A 6000-nucleotide genomic window follows, 5' to 3' on the forward strand; every position below is an offset into this window, starting at 1 on the left:
AAAATTCTCTAACAGATGTGAAAAATTTAAGAAGTCATGTACAAAAATCTCTGACCTTGACCCCTCATCCCTTCGTTCCTCACTTTTCTATCTCTATCGTATGCATTATCATATTTATACTTCCACTTGAGTCCCTGTGGCTTAAGGCAGCATTTGATTTTTTCCAAGTTATAACCTTAGCTCCCTTTCCTGCATAATGCTTTCTTTCAATATGAAACCCTCTCTAGGCAATGTGATTCTGAGTTCATATTGTCCACACATCATTCTTTTCCAGACACAAACTAAACTCTCATCTTGGAGCGCAGCTGCTGCTCCCATTGCAGTATCATTGGGTTGAGTTCCATACATTTTCTACTTCACTCTATCAGCTTTTATCACTTGTCCAGCATGATGGTATTTCTATTTTTGTCTGCCTATCAATTCACTCTCTCCACTTCTTCTGGTAACAGAATCCTACATAGGGGTAATCGAATGAACAAATAAGCTTTATGGTCATAATGGACCACATTCTGCAATTTACTTATTTTGCCTCTGTGAAGTCTCAGAGAAAAAGAGATAGAAATCATATTATTTCCTTATTGGGTATCCCAATAAGTTATATGCTTCCTGTGTTGAAAGCAAAACACATAAGTGGAAATATACAATATAGCAGATTTGTTTTATTGGAGAAATGTTCACAGTATTCTATGTGCATGCTATGACTTCAGAGTAAATGATCCTTAATCAGTTTTTCTTTTTCCTACAAAAAGACCACATAAAGTTCACAACATTTTCATTGAGGCAAACCATCTTTGTTCCCTGGGTACTGTTGACTGAACAAGGCAAACTTGAGTGTGCTCGATGTGAAGGAAGCCAAGTACTTTGAGAGGACTTGGCAATATCTCTGCCCAACAATGGCACACAGAGAGGAGGAGACAGTGGAACTCAGTCTGTATCCTGAATGATGTTCTTGAAAGAACAGGACTAGAGTCAACAGTGACTGCACAACTCCCCAGTCACACCTGCAAGTTATTTTTATTGGAACAAACTCTTATTACCAAAGATAATCTACAATTGATTATTCATTACAATCTTAATGAACCAATACAATTAAAATTCCCTACTTCTGCCAAAGAAATTATATAATATATATATATATATATGTATATATTAAATAGTTTATGGTGGTTTAGAAGCTAAGTCATGTCCAATTTTTGCGACTCCATGGACTGTAGCCTGCCAGGTGTCTCTGTCCATGGAATTCTTCAGGCAAGAATACTGGAGTGGGTTGCCATTTCCTTCGCCAGCAGATCTTCCCAACCCAGGAATCGAACCCGGGTCTCCAGCATTGCAGGAAGATTCTTTACCAACTGAGCTACAAGGGAAGCTCTATATAGTTCATATACATACACATATATATATATGTACATATACATACATATATGCATGTACGCACACATATACATATATTATATAGTTTCATATGTAAAGAAAGAAGATATGATAGGTACTACCTAGATTAAGTTATATATCGCTTGGGTTACCCAAGATAGTCCTAGTGTATATTATCTGGCATAATTGTTAACAATGCCCATTTCAATTTCAGAAGTGTTCCAGTATGGTTACTCTAACTATATTAGATCCAAAAGGCATCTTATCTGAGACAGAGGATAACTAGATGTTGAAATGAGGTAGGAATATCAGAAAAGGTAATGCAATTTTCTTGACTGGAAGCTTCTCAAATTTATTATGCAACTGAAGATTCTGGAAAAAAAAAGTGCATCATACCAAAGGTCTAGACAATGAATTTTGTTTCTGATGCTGCCAGAAATGTATTTTGAAATATGTCCTGGGTAAACTGATGGTCATAGGGATAAAAATCATGAAATCATGTTAAATATGTCTCAGTTCAGTTCAGTTCAGTCGCTCAGTCATGTCCGACTCTTTGCGACCCCATGAATCGCAGCATGCCAGGCCACCCTGTCCATCACCATCTCCCAGAGTTCACTCAGACTCACATCCATCGAGTCCGTGATGCCATCCAGCCATCTTATCCTGGGTCGTCCCCTTCTCCTCCTGCCCCCAATCCCTCCCAGCATCAGAGTCTTTTCCAGTGAGTCAACTCTTCACATGAGGTGGCCAAAGTACTGGAGCTTCAGCTTTAGCATCATTCCTTCCAAAGAAATCCCAGGACTGATCTCCTTCAGAATGGACTGGTTGGATCTCCTTGCACTCCAAGGCACTCTCAAGAGTCTTCTCCAACACCACAGTTCAAAAGCATCAATTCTTCGGCGCTCAGCCTTCTTCACAGTCCAACTCTCACATCCATACATGACAATAGGAAAAACCATAGCCTTGACTAGACAGACCTTAGTTGGCAAAGTAATGTCTCTGCTTTTGAATATGCTATCTAAGTTGGTCATAACTTTCCTTCTAAGGAGTGTCTTTTAATTTCATGGCTGCAGTCACCATCTGCAGTGATTTTGCAGCGCAAAAAAATAAAGTCTGACACTGTTTCTACTGTTTCCCCATCTATTTCCCATGAAGTGATGGGACCAGATGCCTTGATCTTCGTTTTCTGAATGTGGAGCTTTAAGTCAACTTTTTCAGTCTCTTCTTTCACTTTCATCAAGAGGCTTTTTAGCTCCTCTTCACTTTCTGCCGTAAGGGTGGTGTCGTCTGCATATCTGAAGTTATTGATATTTCTCCCAGCAATCTTGATTCCAGCTTGTGTTTCTTCCAGTCCAGCGTTTCTCATGATGTACTCTGCATAGAAGTTAAATAAGCAGGGTGACAATATACAGCCTTGACGTACTCCTTTTCCTATTTGGAACCAGTCTGTTGTTCCATGTCCAGTTCTAACTGTTGCTTCCTGACCTGCATACAGGTTTCTCAAGAGACAGGTTAGGTGGTCTGGTATTCCCATCTCGTACAGAATTTTCCACAGTTTATTGTGATCCACACAGTCAAAGGCTTTGGCATAGTCAATAAAGCAGAAATAGATGTTTTTTTTGAATTCTCTTGCTTTTTCCATGATGCAGCAGATGTTGGCAATTTGATCTCTGGTTCTTCTGCCTTTTCTAAAACCAGCTTGAACATCAGGGAGTTCACGGTTCACATATTGCTGGTCTGGCTTGGAGAATTTTGAGCATTACTTTACTAGCATGTGAGATGAGTGCAATTGTGCAGTAGTTTGAGCATTCTTTGGCATTGCCTTTCTTTGGAATTGGAATAAAAACTGACCTTTCCCAGTCCTATGGCCACTGCTGAGTTTTCCAAACTTGCTGACATATTGAGTGTAGCACTTTCACAGCATCATCTTTCAGGATTTGAAACAGCTCAACTGGAATTCCATCACCTCCACTAGCTTTGTTTGTAGTGATGCTTTCTAAGGCCCACTTGACTTCACATTCCAAGATGTCTGGCTCTAGATTAGTGATCAGATCATCATGATTATCTGGGTCATGAAGATCTTTTTTGTACAGTTTTTCTGTGTATTCTTGCCACCTCTTCTTAATATCTTCTGCTTCTGTTAGGTCCAGACCATTTCTGTCCTTTATCGAACCCATCTTTGCATGAAATGTTCCCTTGATATCTATACTTTTCTTGAAGAGATCTCTAGTCTTTCCCATTCTGTTCTTTTCCTCTATTTCTTTGCATTGATCACTGAAGAAGGCTTTCTTATCTCTTCTTGCTATTCTTTGGAACTCTGCATTCAGATGCCTATATCTTTGCTTTTCTCCTTTGCTTTTCGCCTCTCTTCTTTTCACAGCTATTTGTAAGGCCTCCCCAGACAGCCATTTTGCTTTTTTGCATTTCTTTTCCATGGGGATGGTCTTGATCCCTGTCTCCTGTACAATGTCATGAACCTCATTCCATCGTTCATCAGGCACTCTATCTATCAGATCTAGACCCTTGAATCTATTTCTCACTTCCACTATATAATCATGAGGGATTTGATTTAGGTCATACCTGAATGGTCTAGCGGTTTTCCCTACTTTCTTCAATTTAAGTCTGAATTTGGCAATAAGGAGCTCATGATCTGAGCCACAGTCAGCTCCCAGTGTCGTTTTTGTTGACTGTATAGACCTTCTCCATCTTTGGCTGCAAAGAATATAATCAATCTGATTTCGGTGTTGACCATCTGGCGATGTCCATGTGTAGAGTCTTCTCTTATGTTGTTGGAAGAAGGTGTTTGCTATGGCCAGTGCATTTACTTTGCAAAACTCTATTAGTCTTTGCCCTGCTTCATTCTGCATTCCAAGGCCAAATTTGCCTGTTACTCCAGGTGTTTCTTGACTTCCTACTTTTGCATTCCATTCCCCTATAATGAAAAGGACATCTTTTTTGGGTGTTAGTTCTAAAAGATCTTGTAGGTCTTCATAAAACCATTCAACTTCAGTTTCTTCAGCGTTACTGGTTGGGGCATAGACTAGAAGTTCCTAATATATGCTTGGATTTTTTAAATATTTAGCCTAATGTCTTTAATGACACCTTTAGCTATGTTTTTGGTTATTGTTTACATCTATTTTCTCAAATCATAGGCAAATGTTAAGAGTCTACTCAGTGTCTCTAAAATAGTCTCTGAGTCATTCCTGGTTACCTATCATATTGTCAGCACCCCCAAGAACAAGTCACAGAGGAAATGCAAGCAAAGCACACCAGAGGTTGAAAACTGAAAATGGAATGCTGTCGATGTCCATAGACTTCTGAGCCAATAGGTTTTGCTAAAGCTGTCTTCTTAGGTTTCAGGATCATATCTAGCCCATATAGCCTGTTTTTGTGTGTGTGTGTGTTTCATCTCTCTTGCTTAATTATAAGTTCCTGCTTCCTTAGTTTTTGTGTGTAGACTGATAACTGTCCCCCAATAGTCATTATTTTTCTCCTAGGATATTAGTGCTTACCTCCTTATTCCACATTTTTATTGGCAACATGGCTATTTTCTAGAGACTAAGCATATTTGCCAGCCCCTGGGACCCACTCATGGTTGTCATACTTAGCAGAAGGTACTCACATAATTTCTACATTGTTTACTTTAAGGAAACTTTTTGCTCTGGACCTGTTTTCTTTTCCCTTCTTGAAAACTGGAAACATGCCAGTCACCTAGTTTTGAAAATGCAGGTTATTACAGTGCCACCCTAGTGCCTTACCAACAAAGGTCCATCTAGTCAAGGCTATGGTTTTTCCAGTGGTCATGTATGGATGTGAGAGATGAACTGTGAAGAAAGCTGAGCACCGAAGAACTGATGCTTTTGAAGTGTGGTGTTGGAGGAGACTCTTGAGAGTCCCTTGGACTGCAAGGAGATCCAACCAGTCCATTCTGAAGGAGATCAGCCCTGGGATTTCTTTGGAAGGAATGATGCTAAAGCTGAAACTCCAGTACTTTGGCCACCTCATGCGAAGAGTTGACTCATTGGAAAAGACCCTGATGCTGGGAGGGATTGAAGGCAGGAGGAGAAGGGGACAACAGAGGATGAGATGGCTGAATGGCATCACTGACTCGATGGAGATGAGTTTGAGTAAGCTCTGGGAGTTGGTAATGGACAGGGAGGCCTGACATGCTGTGATTCATGGGGTCACAAAGAGTTGGACACCACTGAGCAGCTGAACTGGAACTGGATCCCTAGTGTGATCTTTGAATTAGCAGAATCAACATCACCTGGATGCTTTTTAGAAATACGTAATCTTGGGCCCCATCCTAGTCCCACTGAACCAGAATCTGCATCTTAGTAAGAACCTTGGGTAGTCTGAATAAACATTAAGGTTTGAGAAGTACAGCCTCAGTAGTGGATAATGGATCAACAAGATGGAAAAAAAAATCTAAATCTCAATTATTTTGTAGAGTAAATCTGTCTACTGGCCTGGCCTGCCTGCCTGTAGACTATTACAAGAGAGCACAATATCTTCTTTAAGCCATGGACAACCCACTCCAGTATTCTTGCCTGGAAAATCCCATGGACAGAGGAACCTGGCCAGCTACAGTCCACGGGGTTGCAAAGAGTCAGATATGACTGAGCATGC

Source organism: Ovis canadensis, chromosome 1 (assembly GCF_042477335.2).
Source record: "Ovis canadensis isolate MfBH-ARS-UI-01 breed Bighorn chromosome 1, ARS-UI_OviCan_v2, whole genome shotgun sequence".
NCBI lineage: Eukaryota > Metazoa > Chordata > Mammalia > Artiodactyla > Bovidae > Ovis > Ovis canadensis.